The following is a 21983-nucleotide window of genomic DNA, read 5'->3' as shown; positions in this document are numbered from 1 at the left end:
TTAGGATTTCGCTGTGATCACGCTTTACGCTTTCTGTCACTATCTAAAAGGAGCTGGATGACAGGAGCTCCTGATTGTCTGAGCAGAGCTGGGGGTGCGGGGTGGGGGTGCGGGGTGCGGGATGGTGGGGGGGGGGGGGTACTGACTGTACTGCTTCATTACTGTCAGTGGGAGCAGACTGTGCGATCAGTTCTCACAATTAAAAGGAGTTGCTCCGATACACAGCTGATCAAGGCAATGTTGCTGTTTGTATAGTGAGCGTGTGTTGATGTGTGTATATTTATTTGTGTGAGGTAGGCTTTCTTTATCCAAATCCTCAATGAAAGCAAATATGGAAACCAGCACACCAGGAAATAAAATGTGTCATGTGCCTAGACTGTATGCCTAACTTGTAAACTTGTAAAAATGTATAATGTTAAGGCAGCTGTGTTGATCACAACTTAAATCACGAAATGTACATTTCATTGTGAGAAGCTGGTGAGTGACTTCAAAGCTGACTGATGTAATTTAATTAAACCACCACAGCACTTAAATACTAATGTAGCTGGCAATCAAATGTTAGCAGCAAATGGCTTCCATACATGTCTATTGAAGCAAGTGAATTAATGTGCTGGTGGTCTTATTTCATGTGGGCCATGGTTGAATCTAATATATTACAGTTAAATGGAATCAACTTTTTATGTTGTGCATTTGAATTGAAATTGGATTGCAATTTGAAGTGTTCAACAAACATAATCATATCTACTTAAAAAATGAGTCCCTGTAGCTCCCGAGTGGCGCAGCTGTCTAAGGCATTGCATCTAGAGGCGTCACTACAGACCCTTGTTCGATTCCGGGATGTATCACAACCGATCTTGATTGGGAGTCCCATAGGGCAGCCCAGCGTCATCCGGTTAGGATTTGGCCGGGATATGCTGTCATTGTAAATAAGAATTTGTTCTTAACTGACTTGCCTAGTTAAATAAAGGATAAATAAAAGTAGCTGTTACGCCACTGCTGACCCCTATGCCCTTTCAGTGATGCTATATGCTGACCCTTGACCCCTCCATTCTCCAGGGGTTGGAGTAGAAAGAAGTGCAGATAACCTCATCATCGTGGGTGTAAGATGGCGGTCCGGTGCGGGGTTGAATCGGGTGAGGCACTTGGTGTCTGTGATGGCGTAGTACTGCCAGGGGGGGGGGGTAAAGGCCCCCCCTCTCCAGAGAACGCCCCAGCGCCCAGTTACCTGGCCTGTGGGAGTTAGCAGCCTTCAGGATCATATATGCTATCTGGTACACCTTAGAGGGAAGTAGAATTCACATGTAACTCAGAAGCTTAGCTTATAAAAGTAATTGAATCTTGAAAGTCCATCCATTTGTTATGTTTTCTTTTTTGTAACTTTTTTGTGTAAATATTTATATCTTATTTTAAATATATAAATATATTATTATTGTTTATTATTTTCTTTTGAAAGTCCTTCCTTTGTGTCCTGTGAATGTGTTGACCCCGAGATTCATATGAGAAGTTTCATATTCAGGTTAATTAAGAAAACACATATGCTCGTTCAATACGACACTGACACATTCATAGACAAGTGTAAGTCAGTTTAGTCGTGTTTGATAGAAAAACCAGACACTAAAATAAACAATCCTATCAGGGAGCATGGTCAAGATTATCCTTATGAGGTCTCCACTCCTGTACAGTATTCTCTACAATATGGAGTCCTTCCTTTGACGTTTCCAATGGAACAACTAATGTACATGCTTTATCTCCGTCCTGGTACATTCAGAGACAGCCAAAGCTGATCTGCCCTCAGGTACTCCACCACTGAATAGCTGAAAAGACTAGATCATGGGAATACGTGCAGTACTGTACCCTCGAAGGACACATGAATTTCATCAAGCAGTAAATGACAGCTCCTCAAGAAAAACAGGAAGCACAGGGGAAAGGTGACATTCCACCTAAATGTTTCCTTGTCTCCCAACGACGCAGAAAAATAAACGACCATGGCACAATCAACATAAAAAATGACTCACGGTTTGCCTCTCATCTACAGTAGATAATGGTGTAGCGTTTCGGTGTTTACAATAGAGAGAGCGCCACTCAACCCAGTACTCATCCCTTTCACTGAAACCCAATAGGATTTTGTCCAGGTAGCAGGGGAAATCTCACAAAGCCTCAATGTTTCCTTGATTCAGATGAAGCAGGAAAACAGGAAGACTGGCTGATGGTGTCCTCACACAGCGTAAGGGGTAGGTAGGTGCGATTATTGTGATGATTAAAGGGGAGCAGTGGAGTCTGGGGAGAAGGAGAAACGAGAGCTCTTAAGTTTGCAGGGCAGAGCGTGACCTGTTAACCACGGTCTAAAATGAAAGTGTTGGAGTCACAACATGACCATGTGGATTCCAAGCCAGGACTAGTTTCGAGCTACCAGCCCGGTGACATCAGTGACAATAGAGTCAACGCCTGCTTGGCTGTAATTCTTTGCTCCTACTTACTAATCTCTAAGCATTAGTCACTTTGACAGCCTTTGAAATAGTTATGGGTAATTTTAAACACAGCAACAACAACAGAAATCGGCCGATTTGGGAAATATTTGTTTGTTTGCACATATTCTTTGTTTTGATCAAAAATGAAGTCAGAGGAGGTTTGCTGTTCCTAAAAATCTGCAGTCGCTATAAAGAATGTGAATGTAGAGCATACATGACAAGGGAATACCAGTAGTGTGTAATGTAAAGTAGAAGTCAAACTTGAAAACAGCTAAATAGAAAGGTCAGGTCTTGGTTCAGTGATAGATAACCTGCAAACGTCAACCATTTAAATGACTCTGCCGAGTTAAAGAATAGAACGAAGATAACTGAGCGTAGGTAGGCTATATATTTTCCACGTATCACAGAAGTGATACAGAATATCCATTAAACCATCTCTTTAAATTACTTTGAAATGAGGCCTATGATGCCAGAGAATTTTGAGGCGATATCTATAGTATAGGTCCATTTTTATTTAAATCCACAAAGATGTAGGCTAGCTTTAGCTACAGATAAAGCTAGGTCGCATCACTGTCATTCTCAATAGGAGGTTGAGGTGCCAGAGGTCCATGGTGTGGGTTTGTTCTGTGTGCCCAAAGGTGAAAAGAATAATCCCGACAATACATAGCTAACACCTGATTTGTGTTTCAAATTAAGTCCAGAGCCACTCACTGACAAAACACCTCCATGTCTACAAATAGCATACCAAGTATCTGTCATGTAGAGTATGTGATTAGTTAGCTGTCATATATAATATAATTCAAACACGACCTCTGTGCTCACGTCCTGTGTATGAATGACACATTTTTTCTCTGACTTAGACATACAGCATGATCGAAGTATGTCCATGTGGATTTCATATTTTTTATTTGGGTCTTTTCAGATTATCAGACACAAAAACATACCAAAATGTTCCATAGTATTTATGCTCCTGATCAGATCTCCATTGGAGAGTCTGCGCTAAAGCCTTTGGAACATCAACTAATAACTGATTGGACCACGTCAGTCAAACTGGGCAAAAATACAGGGCATAATGACTACAATTCCCAGTCTAATCGAAAAGTGGCCCAGACGCCAAGACACACACACACACACACTTCCAACAGTGTCTGTCATTATTCAGATTTCCACTCCAGCATGGGCTCCTGGATAACGAGGGGGAAATGAGAGTGCTGATGTCACGGGCGATAACGATACGTTCACACACATCACCAACAGCGCCAGCAGCACAGACTCATTTACCGCAGGAGATGACAGCAAGCACAGTGACTGGCCGCCGGGGAAATGTGCCTGAATGGAGCACAAATAGGATTACATTTTACAGGACACTGATGGCGAAATCACTTTGCATACAGTGCCATGGACAAAGCTAGCCCAACCATGAGGGAGGGAGTGATCGATTTTAATAGGGAGTTGTTCCTTGCCCCTGTACTTCTGCTTGCTTGCCCTTTTGGGCTCTAGGCCGGGTTACTGTAAAGGCCTTTGTGACAAATGTTGTTGTAAAAAGGGCCATAAAGGCAAAACACAAAATGGATGTTGGGTGTTTACGGTTGGCATCAGTGGATATCAATTAAATTATTCTCAATCAATATCTACTGCATGCAACTACTGATTAATCCATATTCATGGTGAAATAGCAATAGTAGAACCTTGGTATATAACCCTCATTATGAACTGGGTGGTTCGAGCCCTGAATGCTGATTGGCTAAATGCTGTGGTATATCAGACCATATACCACGTGTATGAAAAAAACATTCATATTTACTGGTCTAATTATGTTGGTAACCAGTTTATAATAGCAATAAGACACCTCGAGGGTTTGTGGTATAGTATATGGTCAATATACCATGACTAATGGCTGTATCCAGGTACTCCGCATTGCGTTGTGCCCTTAGCCATGGTATATTGGCTTTATACCACATCTCCTCGGGCATTATTGCTTAAATATGCCATTATATAAAAAATGGTTGAACAGATGGATTTGCTGAGGGGGGAAAGCTATTTCCAAGAAGTAGGCCTATTATCTCTGCAATTGTTTACTCATGTCATATGGGACATTACATAACTGTTTTACTTAAATCTAATCTCCTTGAAACTCCCTAATCTGCCAAACAGTTTGAGCCGGGACAATGTGGATAGTTAAAGTGATTCCATCACGGCTGTGACAGGCCGGACAGAGATGAGCAAGGCAAAATTAGCATTGCAAAATTGCTACCTCGACACTTCTTGTGTCAAATTTCAATCGTTAACTAAACATGGGCAGGTATGATTTATGGATGCTTGATGCCCTCAGTGAGACTCTCTCTGTCTGCATACTTACCACTCAGATACAGTATTTGGGTAAATTCCACGTTTATTATGTTGGAGTCATTAAAACTCGTTTTTCAACCACTCCACACATTTCTTGTTAACAATAGTTTTGGCAAGTTGGTTAGGACATCTACTTTGTGCATGGCACAAGTAATTCTTCCAACAATTGTTTACAGACAGATTATTTCACTTATAATTCACTGTATCACAATTCCAGTGGGTCAGAAGTTTACATACACTAGGTTGACTGTGCCTTTAAACAGCTTGGAAAATTCCAGAAAATCCAGCTTCTGATAGACTAATTGACGTAATTTGAGTCAATTGGAGGTGTACCTGTGGATGTATTTCAAGGCCTACCTTCAAACTCAGTGCCTCTTAGCTTGATATCATGGGAAATCGAAAGAAATTGTAGACCTCCACAAGTCTGGTTCATCCTTGGGAGCAGTTTCCAAACGGCTGAAGGTACCACGTTCACCTGTATAAACAATAGTACACAAGTATAAACACCAAAGGACAACGCAGCCGTCATACCGCTCAGGATGGAGACACGTTCTGTCTCCTAGAAATGAACGTACTTTAGTCTGAAGAGTGAAAATCAATCCCACGGGTCATATATCGACATAACCTGAAAGGCCGCTCAGCAAGGAAGAAGCCACTGCTCCAAAACCGCCATAAAAAGCCAGACTACGGTTTGCAACTGCACATGGAGACAAAGATCGTACTTCTTGGAGAAATGTCCTCTGATCTGATTAAGCAAAAATAGAACTGTTTGGCCATAATGACCATCGTTATGTTTGGAGGAAAAGAGGAGGCTTGCAAGCTTCATGTTGTAGGGGTGCTTTGCTGCAGGAGGGACTGGTGCACTTCACAAAATAGATGGCATCATGAGGTAGGAAAATTATTTGGGTATATTGAAGCAAAATCTCAAAACATTTGTCAGGAAGTTAAAGCTTGGTCGCAAATGAGTCTTCCAAATGAGTCTTCCAAATGAGTCTTCCAAATGGGTCTTCCAAATGAGTCTTCCAAATGAGTCTTCCAAATGAGTCTTCCAAATGAGTCTTCCAAATGAGTCTTCCAAATGGGTCTTCCAAATGAGTCTTCCAAATGGGTCTTCCAAATGGGTCTTCCAAATGAGTCTTCCAAATGGACAATGACCCCAAGCATGCTTCCAAAGTTGTGGCAAAATGGCTTAAGGACAACAAAGGCAAGGTATTGGAGTGGCCATCACAAAGCCCTGACCTCAATCCCATAGAACATTTGTGGGCAGAACTGAAAACAGCATGTGCGAGCAAGGAGGCCTACAAACCTGACTCAGTTATACCAGCTCTGTCAGGAGGAATGTGCCAAAATTCACCCAACGTATTGTGGGAAGCTTGTGGAAGGCTACCCGAAATGTTTGAACCCAAGTTAAACAATTGAAAGGCAATGCTACCAAATACTAATTGAATGCATGTAAACTTCTGACCCACTGGGAATGTGGAAATAAAAGCTGAAATAAATCATTCTCTCTACTATTATTCTGACATTTCACATTCTTAAAATAAAGTAGTGATCCAAACTGACCTAAAACAGGGATTTTTTACCTGGATTAAATGTCAGGAATTGTGAAAAAGTGAGTTTAAATGTATTTGTGTAAGTGTTTTCCTCCTCTTCATCTGGGATCGGATCAAAACGCAGCGTGGTAAGTGTCCATATATTTTTTAATAACAAAAACACTGAACACTACGAAATACAAAAACAATAAACGAATACGTGAAATGACAAACCCGAAACATTACCGTGTGGTGAAAAACACAGACACGGAAACAAACACCCACAAACAAACAGTGAAACCCAACTAACGACACCTGCCTCTGATTGAGAACCATACTAGGCCGAAACATAGAAATCCCAAAATTATAGAAAAACAAACATAGACTGCCCACCCCAACTCACGCCCTGACCATACTAAATAACGACAAAACAAAGGAAATAAAGGTCAGAATGTGACAATTTGGCTAAGGTGTATGTAAACTTCTGACTTCAACTGTATGTGCATTAAATTAAATTACGTACTTTTCTCTACTGTTCATATTCTAGTTGCTATGTTACGCATTCCATCTTTGGTTGCTTGCTTACTCCTGGTAGAATAACCAATGATAGGCTCACTGGGCTGTGCTAGAGTTAGCGAGGAGATTTTTTTCCACATAATCTGATCCTTTTCATCCATCTCTCTCTTTTTTTTATTCCAGGGTCCCAACTTAGTTTCATTGTATATTTAATTCAACAGTGTAAGTGACACTTTCATTAATTCCAGAGTGACCCTGCTCTCGTCTCCTGTGTAACATGACAGGTTGATGAAGGAGACATGCTTGCATGTCTATTTCCTGGAAGGGAAAGAGACAGACACAGACAGGGACCCTTCCCCTGCGTCTGCTGAGAGCCACACTCTGACCCTAAGCATAATAACTCAGCCAGGGACAAACTCCCATGAATCACCAGCCGTGGAGGCGCTGGGAGCGGGGCCACGTCTTCACGCTCACCCCTGATCATATCAGAGGCCTTGGGAGGAAGGCTGAGTTACCATACCCCCTACCAAACTAATCACAATCTAGCCTCAGGATCCCCCTCCTTTTGTTCCTCTCTCTCTCTTGCTCTCTCACACGCAAGCATACACACACACACATGAATAGACACACATGCACACACACACACACACACACACACACACACACACACACACACACACACACACACACACACACACACACACACACACACACACACACACACACACACACACACACACACACACACACACACACACACACACACACACACACACACACACACACACACACACACACACACACACACTACCAGCCCTTGAACCCAGAAGTCACAGAGATCCAGCACACTATTGTATTCAGAGAGTCTCCATTGGTTTGAATAATTTCCTGTTGTAGGTCAATAGTAGAGGAGTCATTACAGAGACATCAGGTATATCATGCTGATATGAGGAAGTACAGTCTCCTACGGAACACATATGCTTGAAGGGTACACAAGGAAGAAATCAGCAGTCCAGACACCCTCTCAAGTGTGTCAATTGAAATAATGATTGTGGGCATAAACACAACTACCTTCATGCTATGTTTCCACTAGGGTTCATCTCAAACTGTTCTAAAGATGGCTGCACTCTTAGTCTAAATCCCATTTTCACTGCAACTGAGATATTGTGTTGAGCAAGAGTGCAAAGAAGTGGGCGGGTTGCTGGTAAGAAATAATTATCAATTTTAGAAAGTGATAGCTATAGTGTCGGTGTCCAAGAAAATATTTGTATGAAACTTTTCTTTTTTTTTTTACTTGACATAGGGAATATGGAAACAAAACTAATGTTGGTGTGATTCAGTGGTACTGTTCCCCTCCTGAGAGAGCTTGAAATCCATAACTGTTTTTTCAGATAGAGTTACACAGCCATGGGAGTTACACAGAGTTCAACTACAACAACCCTCTTCCCAGCCACTTGTGCATCTCACATGATGAGTTACACATAATATCTCATAGCATTTCAAAGTCTACAGCCAGCATCTTTACAAACACTCTATTGACACCGGACAAACAAACGTGTGAGTATGTATCACATAAGGCTGCCAAGTAAATTAAGCTACACTGTGGACCGGGTCTGGGAACTTGGCTGACAAGTGGCTTTACAGTTTCAATAGGATTTACAGTGAGCCTGGTCCCAGATCTGTTTGTGCCATCTTGCCAACTCCTATGGTTATTGTCATGCCAGACAACGACCAGAGGAGTTAGCTGTACAGCACTTACAGATCTGGGCCTACCTGTAAATCCAGAGTGATAGTGACGTAATGGTAGTCCATGCCGTTCTTAATGCTGGGGCTCTGCCGTCATCTGTTAGTCCCATCGATGGCATATTCAATCGGGTGGTGCTCTAGGAATAACAATGAGATGAAACAAAGCATTATAATTAAGGAGACAGTGTTTGAAGATAGGAGCAATGAGTTAGCGTGTGACTTGTAACTGAAGAGCTGCTGGATATCAGATGATTGAACACTCTCAATCATAGGCTACTTATTTCTGACATTTCGGTGCTATTTAGAAACCATGGAAACTGTAAGGAGCCTGCTAATGAGGAAACGTTGCTTATGGAGCATTAAATGATTAAAGTTGCCCTCTTGATTACGCAGTTTAATAGTTTTTCTACCATTTATGAGAGAAATCATTCATTTAATGCATTTCCAATTGATTCACAATAAGGAGTACGAATCTGCTTATAACATGGTCATGTTCAGGCCTATTCTTACATGGCTAATTACTCACCAGGCATGCAGTTGTAAGATGTGGATGAGGAAAATATGGACTCAAACATTGTCTTTCCCTAATGACGTACTAATATGGTGGGAATGTATAGTATTTCATATCAGGAGTGCCCACAATGACAAGCTAAATGTAAATTAACAAAAATGTCCTTTCAGTCAGACCTGAAATTACCAGAAAAATGAAAGTCTCATTATGGAACGATGAGACAAGATAAATGATGACGAGTCCATTTCTTCTCTTTTCTTCCAGACAGGAAGCCCTCTTCGCCGATAATTATTGTCTAAAAGCATTTACAGAGCAATGACCTTTCTGAGAGACTTGTGTAATTACTGAACAAGGTCTGTCTGTCTGGCACGTCAGTCTCTCTGATATCTGTGCTGCCTGCTCCCTGGACTCTAACCTACACTGCTTAGTTGGTTCATGGAGGCTTGAGATGCGTCCCAAATGACCCCTTATTCCCTACATAGTGCTCTACATTTGACCAGAGCCCTATGGGTCCTGTTCAAAAGTAGTGCACTATAAAAAGAATAGGGAGATATTTGGGACACAGTCAAACCCTATTTGGGACACAGCCAAAGATGAACAGTTGAAGTCGGAAGTGTACATACACCTTTGCCAAATACATTTCAACTCTGTTTTTCACAATTCCTGACATTTAATCCAAGTAACAATTCCCTGTTTTAGGTCAGTTAGGATTACCACTTTATTTTAAGAATGTGAAATGTCAGAATAATAGTAGAGAGAATCAAATCAAATCAAATGTATTTACATAGCCCTTCGTATATCAGCTGATATCTCAAAGTGCTGTACAGAAACCCAGCCTAAAACCCCAAACAGCAAGCAATGCAGGTGTAGAAGCACGGTGGCTAGGAAAAACTCCCTAGAAAGGCCAAAACCTAGGAAGAAACCTAGAGAGGAACCAGGCTATGTGGGGTGGCCAGTCCTCTTCTGGCTGTGCCGAGTGGAGATTATAACAGAACATGGCCAAGATGTTCAAATGTTCATAAATGACCAGCATGGTCATATAATAATAAGGCAGAACAGTTGAAACTGGAGCAGCAGCACGGTCAGATGGACTGGGGACAGCAAGGAGTCATCATGTCAGGTAATCCTGGGGCATGGTCCTAGGGCTCAGGTCCTCCGAGAGAGAGAAGGAGAGAATTAGAGAATGCACACTTAGATTCACACAGGACACCGAATAGGACAGGAGAAGTACTCCAGATATAACAAACTGACCCTAGCCCCCCGACACATAAACTACTGCAGCATAAATACTGGAGGCTGAGACAGGAGAATGATTTATTTCAGATTTGATTTCTTTCATCACATTCCCAGTGGGTCAGAAGTTTACATACACTCAATTAGTATTTGGTAGCATTCCCTTTAAATTGTTTAACTTGGGTCAAACATTTCTGGCAGCCTGCCACATGCCTCCCACAATAAGTTGGGTGAATTGTATCCCATTCCTCCTGGCAGAGTTGATGTAGCAGAGTCAGGTTTGTAGGCCTCTTTGCTCCCACACTTTTTTCCAGTTCTGCCCACAAATTTTCTATGGGATTGAGGTCAGGGCTTTGTGATCACTCCAATACCTTGCCTTTGTTGTAATTAAGTCATTTTGCCACAACTTTGGAAGCATGCTCGGGGTCATTGTCCATTTGGAAGACCCATTTGCGACCAAGCTTTAACTTCCTGACTGATGTCTTGAGATGTTGCTTCAATATGTCCACATAATTTTCCGACCTCATGATGCCATCTATTTTGTGAAGTGCACCAGTCCCTCCTGCAGCAAAGCACCCCCACAACATGATGCTGCCACCCCCGTTCCTCACAGTTGGGATGATGTTCTTGTTACAACTTCTAGGAGTAGTGAGTGCGGAGTCAGGCGCAGAGAGCAGAGGGTTTAGGACAACCGTATTTATTCCGGTGACAGAAAAGGTCACGCCAAAACACCAGACACATACAATGACCGGCCCCAAAATAGGACCCAGACATCCACAAAACGAACATAGAAACAAGCCCGCACAAAAGCAGACGGGCATAACCGGCTTAAACAGCCCTAACCAAAACCCAAACAAGAAACAAGTCTAACCACTAAGACAAAACCAACAGAAAAGGAAAAGGGGATCGGTGGCAGCTAGTAGACCGATGACGACGACCGCCGAGCGTCGCCCGAACAGGAAGAGGAGCCACCTTCGGTGGGAGTCGTGACAGTTCTTCGGCTTGCAAGCCTCCCTCTTTTTCCTCCAAACATAACGATGGCCATTATGGCCAAACAGTTTTGTTTCATCAGACCAAAGGACATTTCTCCAAAAAGTATGATCTTTGTCCCCATGTGCAGTTGCAAACCGTAGTCTGGCTATTTTTATGGTGGTTTTGGAGCAGTGGCTTCTTCCTTGCTGAGCGGCCTTTCAGGTTATGTCGATATAGGACTCGTTTTACTGTGGATATAGATACTTTTGTACCTGTTTCCTCCAGCATCTTCACAAGGTCCTTTGCTGTTGTTCTGGCACTTTTCGCACTAAAGTACGTTCATTTCTAGGAGACAGAACGTGTCTCCATCCTGAGCGGTATGACAGCTGCGTTGTCCTATGGTGTTTATACTTGTGTACTATTGTTTGTACAGATGAACGTGGTACCTTCAGACGTTTGGAAATTGCTCCCAAGGATGTACCAGACTTGTGGAGGTCTACAATTTCTTTCGATTTCCCATGATATCAAGCTAAGAGGCACTGAGTTTGAAGGTAGGCCTTGAAATACATCCACAGGTACACCTCCAATTGACTCAAATTACATCAATTAGCCTATCAGAAGCTTCTAAAGCCATGACATAATTTTCTGGAATTTTCCAAGCTGTTTAAAGGCACAGTCAACTTAGTGTATGTAAACTTCTGACCCACTGGAATTGTGATACAGTGAATTATAAGTGAGATAATCTGTCCAAATGGTTGGAAAAATTACTTGTGTCATGCACAAAGTAGATGTCCTAACCGACTTGCCAAAACTATAGTTTGTTCAGAAGAAATGTGTGGAGTGGTTGAAAAACAAGTTTTAATGACTCCAACATAAGTGTATGTAAACATCCAAATTCAACTGTATTAAGGATACTTGTTTCCTGAAAAAATTTATTATATTTTAGGATATATTTGCAAAGTTTATCTGCACCAGTTCATCTGACTGATTTTCTCTAACAGATAGTAATTACAACTCACAGCCTAAGTCAAAAGTGGCTGTGAGAAGAGGATGCATGGCTCCTCTCTGTGTACACATAGCACACTGTTGTGATTTACACAGTAAGATGTGTCCTCAGTTAGATAGTTAGATATGCTCAGCAACGCAGGCTGTGCTTACAGAACCACAAGTCAGAGCTCTTCAAAAGTCCCTCCTCAGCAATCTCAGGCCACTTATATTTCATAGGCTGAGCCCATTGATTTTGGAATAGATAAATGATGATAGCTTTGATGAGGGCAATGTGCAAATTGATTCTCTAAATCTTTGCTGAACGTGGTTGTATACAGTATTCCACACTCCTAATCCTACTGTACAGTATGAATAATGCTGATACAGTACAAAGTGGAGTTGTACTGTATGCAGTAGGTACAGTATAATAGTGATAGTTACCAAATGGTCTCTCACTGTTGTTGTTGCAGATGAGGCACTGCGTGTTCCTGACTTGCTGTCCGGGGACGTGCTCCACTAGTTTGCAGTACATCTCTGGTCCTGTCTCTCCACAGGTTGTTGTGGATCTCCACCATTGGAGGCCAGGTTCAGTACAGCTGGGAACAGACCTGAGGGATAAGGATTGGGAAACATAATCTACTTAATAATATTACACTGTACATACAGTAGCTATATCTATCTGTAACATTGACAATTCAATACTATCAAAGCCATATTGTAAATTTAGCTGTTATATAGACAATACAAGGCTATCTGACCAATTTTATGAACATTTTGTGGCTTCCTTCACTGCCGTTGTTGTAATATAAATGGAGTCCTATGGTGAATAGGCACCAATGGGTTAGTGCTATCCAGAATCCTTGGGACATCCATACCACAAACCCTAACCTTAACCCTTACCCTAACCTTAACCCTTACCTAACCCTAACCTTGAGCATTTAAATTTCCACGTCAAATGGGGAGTTGTATGAGTTGGACGTCCCAAAGATACTGGACAGCAAGGACCCAGGCCAGTTTGACAGGTCTCACTCAGAGTTCACCGAGAGGGAAATGAGACTCAGCCGGTATGAGAATACATAGTAGAGCCACGGTCCATCAGGTTTATACCCACAGTCTCCCCTAGCTCATGGTACTGTAGAGGGAGGGAGTGAGGGACAGCATCCTTCATACATACAGAACTGTTGATGTCAAGCATTGGCAGAATTACGAGCCCAACGGTAGAGATTTCCAATCTGGCAATGGTAGGAATAGCTGCGACATCATGTCACATTCAAGGCCGGTGTTTGATGCATCTCTGCCACTCCATAAAAATAAAAAAACAGACATAAACCGCCACATCGGTTTCAGCTTTCAAATTAAAATACAGTATGGGGCCGTTAGTTCAGAGGAGTTTCAATGGGAACGTAGATGAAGAATATCCAAGGGGGAGCGGATAAAAGGGAGCCGTACTTGGTTCTGAGAGAGCGAGAGGAGGAGCGAGAGCAAGAGAGAGAGAGCGAGAGAGAGAGGAGGAGCGAGAGCAAGAGAGAGAGAGAGAGAGAGCAAGAGGAGGAGCGAGAGCAAGAGAGAGAGCGAGAGAGAGAGGAGCGAAAGCAAGAGAGAGAGAGAGAGAGAGAGCAAGAGGAGGAGCGAGAGAGAGAGAGAGAGAGAGAGAGAGAGAGATTCATGTTGTCCCCTGTTCTGTTATGCATCTGTATGGAAAGTGAACACTGACTGAGTCTATATCAAAGACTGGGCCCATTGCTCCAAAATGGCTCCCAGCTGTTCCTCCAGATGTCCAGGCCAAATGAACTGTGAAGAACATCTGATATCCAAGTCAAGCTGCAGAAAATAAAGTTTTACGGATGCCTATGAGGAAGTCTATGGCGCGAGTAACGCTGACATTCACCAACCGATGAAGGTCTAGGTCTAATAACACTGGCCTAACTGTTATAGGTCAGATTATAAGCTAGTATGGTACCGTACAACCTCCAAAAAATACACCGTATCCCATGACTTCTTGAACTGGACGCAATATCTGGTTAATGTCCGTCCGCATCTTTATGCTGTGAGTTTTCTCCTCACTCACCAAGCCAATAACCCAGCCTGTTTAATAAACAGTGTCTAGCTCCATTTGCAGAACCACATTCAACACAGCAGGGACTATTTGCTGGTAATTAGAGTGGAGCAGTAGTCTAAAAGCATAGGAGTGAATATCAGTAAAGAAGCAAGGCATTTGACTAGGATTAAAGAGACATGAACTCATTGCTTTCATGAGGCTGATACTTACATGGGGACCTTAGAAGATACAACAGAGCTCTGAATATGGAAGGTTAATACAGACCCCCCCTACATTCTATGTTTTTTTCTTTGCTCTGTACTGGGGTCAAGATTTCAAATTCACATCAGAGGCACAGAGGGAGGAACAATCAAGGAATAAGAAAGTACTATCATCAGCTATTATCATACTTTACATTATTGCTGGATAATGACCCATCTTTAGAAACCCCAAAATGAGTGTTACGAAAATGTCTATGTAAGGCTAAGTACCTCATACTGGTATTGCACTGGACTTTTTTAACTGACACAGATGTTGGATCTCAATTTGATCACTCTTTTGTTGCTGAGAATTTTCTTGCAAACTTGTAGTATATTTGAGTTTTAAAAAGGCTTATAAAGATTGTAATTTACATTTAGAAATTTCAGACTGGGTTTGCCTTAACAAAAAATTGATCACCCCCTACAAAAATGTCCATGAATTAGAATCCACATAATAATTCACATTTCCTGTTACTGCAGGAATATTTTCCTGCTGTAGCAAACTAGCTCAAATTAAGACCCTACATCTGTACTGCTTCTCTATTTATTTCTAATATTGCTAAGCCAAACAGGCTGTGTGTACTACAGGGATATCTGCTGCTGCTATTGTATACACATATTTTATTGAATCAGGAGGGGGTGGGTATTGACTGTAGGCCTGTGTTTGGTATGTGAAGTATGGATGACAAGGCTGGGTTCATTCTTTCTCTCCGTGGTTTCTCCAGCCTCCAATCAATAAGACTGTGGATGCTGCTCCCATTCATATTATGCTTCTGCTGATTGTTCATTCAAGTTGATAAAACTAATTCATGCCAACTACCCAGCCAGGGTTGTCTGCAGTCATGCTCCAGATTCTTAGAAAGAGATGGATCTTTCTCTCAGCTAACAGTTTTCCCAGTGTGGTTCCTTTCCCTGCATTCAAAATGAATGTCTGTCTGGCCTACATGTTCAAAACGCTGACAGCCCCAATGTCAAAAATAAACAAGCATACAGCACTATCGGTGTATTTGAAAGATTCCAGTTTGTTATGAAACATCTGCTTCACATTTAGAATAGTCAGTTGATATATGCAACATTACTTGCTTATAATGCCTCATAAACATAGTTAATGTCATCCAGTCATTTCATCCAGTATACAAGGAAAATACACAGTATATTATAACAACATATAAGCTTAGGCCTGTAGGCTACTTCGGGACTCCTGCTCTCCAAGAAACTCATGGAACAGGGATGAAGGCCCTGACATATGCCAGCAGACAGTTTAGTTGTCCTTGAGATCCGTGTTCACATTAGAAACTTTAATCCTGATGCTTAATGTGTCTGGCAAAAAAAATAGACAGAGTGCATCTTAAAGAGGTCACGCAGCAGCCCATTGAATGATACAGCAACATTTATTTTTCATCTTGCCTGTATTCATCATCATGGCAGGGTGCACCTTTAGACTCTACATTATATCTGCTCAATGCCAAAGCCCAGCATCGTGGCATTCAATCATTCCTCTAGGTGGGTCACCTGTCCAGCCCTGCAACAGCTAGTCTCAAACGGGTGGGTGTGTGTGTGTGTGTGTGTGTGTGTGTGTGTGTGTGTGTGTGTGTACTCTCCAACATGCATCAGTCTCACATTGCATGCATACTGCAGGAGATCGATACAGGCCTGACACCAGGACAGCATCACCACGACAGCCCCAAAGATGGATACATATTCTCAAATAGGAATCCAACTAAAACAGCCATCCATAACATGAAATACAAATTTGGGCATGAATGGTGATGGCTTGCAAAGCCCACTGTGACATATGGATTAATACAACTCAAAGTGCCTAACTATTGTTAAAAAAAACATTCCATTAGCTATTGTTTATCTCTTTCTTCTTTTTTAAGGGCTGGAAGTGTATTCACGTCCCACATGCAGTGATGAGGGATTGAGAGCCACCAGACAATTATGGAACAGTTAAGACCTCTGTAATGCAATCTTAAGAGGGTGGAGAGGGGGTTAGAGCCCCCATCACTGAATAGCAGGCTTTAATGAAACAACATGCCGTTTCCCTAGTAACTACATCTGTGGATATGCACGAAGAAATGAATGACTTCCTTCATAGAGGATAATGATACTTGTAATTTGCAATTTTTTTCATTTTAGCAATCAGTAATTCATTAGCGTCTTAAAAAGCTGGGTTCAGACAGAGATGTCAAGAGTAGGAGAGAAAATATGAGGCGGACAGTCAGACAGACAGGAAGCCTGACAGAGCATGATGTTATACTGTAGAAGCCACTTCCACATGTCCTGAAGTGTTCTAGGATCACACTGAAAACACAGATCCTATCTGTTCCTAGACTATCAACGAGCAGAAAACACATTGTATTCTTCTTCACCATCATCTAAATTATTGTTATTTCAGCATAGAGTAGCTATAATAGCCTAAACAAATTCAGTTCACAAGACATTCTATGATCTGAATTGCTGGTTGATTCTAAAAATGAATCAAATTCATAATTTCTTTTAAAGACAACATTAATCCAACATGGTATCAATGAAGGTGAGCTTCCTGAACCGTGAGTGACATCTGAGGGCCTTTCAAATGCCTGCTGAACTTCAAGAAGAATATCCACTCATGGTGCATTCAAACAATGTTTGATTCACTGCCTTGAACAATGCACTGTCACTGGATCTAAGATTCATCATAGTCAAAGTTGCATCAAAACACAACATAAACATCAATCACAGGCCAGTCAAATAAACCCACTCTTCTTCTAGGAATACAAATAGGAAAGGACAGAGCACTCAGAGATGTCTTTATAGAACAGCTATTTAACTGTTTTAGAATCACTTATCTCTCTCTAAATAGAGTCATTGTAATCATGAGCAAAGCAGAAGGTTGTGTTTGCATGTATGATTTTAATTTGATCACCCTGTTGCAGGAGAACTTTGCTGAAAGTTTGTTATTCTTAAGTCTGTTATTTTCACTTTGAAATTTCAGACTTGACTTTTCCTTACAACCTCCACAAAAATGTAAATTAATTATAATCCACATTTCCTGTTGCTACAAACTGGCTCAATTTAAGGTACTGCATCTATAACCACTCATTAGCTACATTCCTTTACAGGTGTTGTGTAGGTGGGACTGGTTAGAGCATTTTTTCACAAAATGTCCTCTTCCCTCCAAAAAAAAGTTTATTTTTCCTATCTTTATGCAGGCAAAAATGTGCTGTCTAGCAACATTTTTAAGTTCACATCAGACCATAAATTGATCGTTATTAATTATTTCAAATAAAATACATGTTGTATCGAAGTGTGAGTGTTTATGCCCATAATACATATAAACCCAGATCAAACGTTTTGCTGATGAGGTTCACAAGCTAACCTCAGACTTATAAACAGGAAAGCAACTGGTTTAGACCTTAATCTAGGAGAAAACATCCAGTCCAAGCAGGTCAAGACTGTTCATGAGACTGCAAAAGACCCTCAGGGCAGACAAATGGACAACACACACAGACACACACACACACACATCCATAGCACTTGCACTTGCTCACACATGCAAGCACACACAAACATCTCAGTATGATCCCAATGTGCAGTATTGGAGAGGGTACAACTGGGAAGCTCCATATGAGTTGTTTCAGTGGGTTCTCGTGGTCATTACTTTTAATCCGCTCTTTCACTAACTGAAACATAATTCTCTTCAATTACACACTGGCATTTTATTTCATTTGATATCAAATAAAGAGGAGCAGTCAACCTGTAACACTGCCGTCATTTGTCAATATCAAAAGTCATTTCACTTGACATTGACGGAAGCACAGAGTCATTTCCCTTAAATTGGCACTGCTCAAATGCCACGAGAAAAAAAACATTCAGGTTATTCAGCGAAATCTAGAGTGTGCTCAGAGCTGAAAAATAAAGATTTCCTTTAAATCAAACCATACCAAAAAAATCACAAAGGATTTGTCGGACCCAAGTGCATACCACACAGCTAAATATACGTATATATTTAAAATTCACGCCATTTCAACGATTTTAATATGGATCTTAAGACAGAGCTAGAGCATACGCTCAGCTCTCAAATGCTCAAATGCTCCCCCTCCTACGGACCTGAAACAAAATAGCAAGATCCCTATGGAAGATTAAGACTAGTCTTATAATACAGTCGTATTTTATACACAGTGACAGGCATTTTTTTTACAAATAAAATCCTCTTGAATTAGATAAAAACAGATATTTCAAGGAAATCAACAAAATGATTTGATATGATCTCATAATGGTGCCGATGTGACATTCCACCAACTATGATTCTATTGCAACTGCCATAAGGCGCTACATCACTGACAGAGAGATCTCTCTTCAGACTCCCATGTTACATCAAATCCCTCTTATGTATCATACAAACACATACAAACACTATCTGTGACAATAGTTATTCTCTTAGACATCGTGTATGAAACTGATCCTATCTGAAAAGTCATAAGCAATCCAAACAACGCAAACATTTTCCCAGTCCCCCCTACTCCCGATCGCCCCTCAAGACTGGGACCCACTGGAATGTCCTCTGACAGATGTGTATTTTCCCAACAGCCCTGAGACAACACTACCCACAGTCCTTGTCAGTAACACCACAATCCTAAAATCCTCTGAATGCCTTATCTCCCTCACCCACTAGTATTGGACAATACTAAAACAGGTAGGTCACCCACGTCCCTCCTCTTGGTACCTTGCTCTAGCTGCTCCTCTCCTCTCCATCCCTGTCCCCTCCAAAGTAAGTGGTCACTGTGATTTAGTGTGGTGCAGCCCAGTCACCGGTAAATCTCCCGTGAAGCAGCCTGATGTGTCTGGCTGTAGGATCCCCAGGGTGATTTAACATGGTAACCATCCCAGTTTCATTTGGACTGAAGCACTTGCTCATGACCAGCCCAGCCAAGGCCAAATCAAACACATGCCAATGCTCCTTACATGTTTATAAAAGGGGATAATTCTCCCTTTGCTGATTTACAATGTAACAAACACATAGATATGATCCAAACATCTTCATTCATTCCAATGGATGTTCATTTTTTTGTTTTTTAATTCATTTTAAATGAGATGGATCATACTTACATACAAATGCTAATGGCATATGTTATAATACATGAAAAATAACAAATAGGCACACGTTTTCATTCCCAACCAAATTTCTACACTACAGTAGCCCTACATGCCAAATGAGAAAGATTGTGTAGAAATTCCTAGGCCACTCAACCTGCAGTCTCTGCTGCTCTTTTCTGGAGAGCTCGTTTCCCACTGCAGTTTGGTGCATTTTCCTGATGGAAATTAACAATATGCTGTAAACTGCAATAAAGTGCTGGTTTAACTGCAAGTGGAGATGCTGCGAGTCACAATTCACATATTTCATTTGACAGTTTTTGCAAATTTGGATTGGTTTCTGCCCATAAAATGTTTTAGTTCATAAAAGCGACCAGACAGCCTTTATGGCAAGTTCTTCTCATTAAACAAGAAAATTAAGGAAAATATTAGAATAGAACATCTCATCTCTCTACCATTTAGTTTAAAGTGTTGAACACTGAAGTTAAATGACTGACTCCTAGCTACTTGACTGTATTGCTTCAAGAGCAGTGTGCATGGAGCTGCAGCAGCTCGATGGCCCAGCCTTGTGCTCCGATGCTTTGAGGTGGAGAGTTCGGGCCCTTGGATGGAACACCTGCCAAAGTACACTTAAGTGAGGATGATCCCCACCCCACCTCCAGCTCTTGCCCAGTGAAAGTCCAGATGTCTAAACGGGAAACAGAATGTGTAGGAATGTGCCTTCGCTCCTCGCCCCTGGTTAGGCCATAGATAATAATGCCAAATTCCCAGACACATACATTATATATATATATATAGCTGGGGCTTCAGGCTAATTTAGCTGAATTACGTAGGGACCTGGGCAGTTTTTTTCCAGGTTAAAGCAAAGGGAGCACTTGCAAGAGCTAGGTTCTCCATGCTCAAGGAGATGGACGCTCTCAGCTCCTTCTTCTTTGGTTTGGAAAGACAGAGTGGTGAAGCCAAGAGTATTCATTGTCTACGGCTGTCTGATGGGCGGGTGACCTCTGTGGTGGGGGAGATGCGGGAGCGGACTGTGGAGTTTTATACTAAGTTGTACAGTGCAGAACTGTGTGATGCTATGTGTGCTCAGGTCTTGTTTGCAGAACTCCCTAAGCTCTCTCTGGCACAGAGGGATGAAATGGACATTCCTCTGTTGTCCCATGAACTGGCAGAGGCCGTAACCCAGATGTCCCCTGGCCGTGCACCGGGGTTGATAGACTCCCAGTGGAGTTTTACAAAATAATTCAGGGGAATAATTGGACTTGACTTCTTTTGCGTGTTGCGTGAATGCGTTGGTGTAATAGAGTTGCCGATGAGCTGGGGACTTGTGTGAACTTAAGAACTGGAGGCCTGTGTAATTGCTCTGTGCAGACTATAAGATATTTGCTAAGGTCCTCTCTAACAAATTGAAGTCCCATCTGGACTCTATAGTACACAAGGACCAAACATATTGTGTACTGGGAGGCTCAATCACAGACAACTTGTTCATAATCAGGGACATGTTTTTGGCCAGTGTGAAGAGGTTGTATGCTGGGGCGTCATGTATGGTCAAGGTGGGAGGGGTGCTCAGTAGACCAGTCTGGGTGAGACAGGGGCATTAGACAAGGATGCAGTTATATACACTAGCCATTGAGCCTTTTTTGGGCCTGCTACGCAAGAGACTGCAAGGAGAGTGCTGGACAGGCATGGGTGTGTTGACAGGTATAGCAGTGTCAGCATATGCATATTACATTTCTGTGATGGTCAGGGATGGTCAGGATATGCAGGCACTAGAGACTAGTCTGAAGGTGTATGAGGGAGCTTCTGTTATGTGGGGCATGGGGGGGGATAGGGCCCCTACTCTGCTTCCAGGGGGATTGCTATTGGGTTGTGAAGGTCTTAAAATGTCGGTGGTGTACCTGGGCTGGGCTCGCAGACCTGCAAAGCAAATGGTGGACTTTTTCAGGTCGGGCCATCACTGTTGTACATGACCTTCAACAAAGGAGGACGGGGCCTGGTGGAACTGGAGAGCAGGGTGGCTGCTTTACAACTAAAGGCATTACAGAGACTGCTGTAACATACTGATGTCGGCTGGAGGGAACCAGCATGCGCGCTGCTGAGTAGAGCTGGTGGATTAGGGTTAGACCTGCAGCTGTTCCTCGTGTAGCTGGAGGGAACCAGCATGCACACTGCTGAGGAGAGCTGGCGGATTAGGGTTAGACCGGCAGCTGTTCCTCATGTAGCTGGAGGGAACCAGCATGCACACTGCTGAGGAGAGCTGGAGGATTAGGGTTAGACCGGCAGCTGTTCCTCATG

At 42.1% G+C, this 21983-nt stretch overlaps 1 pseudogene; it reads right to left on the bottom strand.

The window, feature by feature from the left end:
• The window catches only part of LOC109901360 (laminin subunit alpha-2-like), a 139255-nt pseudogene extending 117612 nt beyond the window's left edge, over nucleotides 1-21643 (bottom strand).
• Between the last annotated feature and the right edge of the window lie 340 nt (nucleotides 21644-21983).

This window comes from Oncorhynchus kisutch, linkage group LG12 (genome assembly GCF_002021735.2).
Source record: "Oncorhynchus kisutch isolate 150728-3 linkage group LG12, Okis_V2, whole genome shotgun sequence".
NCBI classification, from domain to species: domain Eukaryota; kingdom Metazoa; phylum Chordata; class Actinopteri; order Salmoniformes; family Salmonidae; genus Oncorhynchus; species Oncorhynchus kisutch.
Note: the sequence above shows the minus strand (reverse complement) of the source record. Positions and strands in the feature narration are given on the sequence as shown.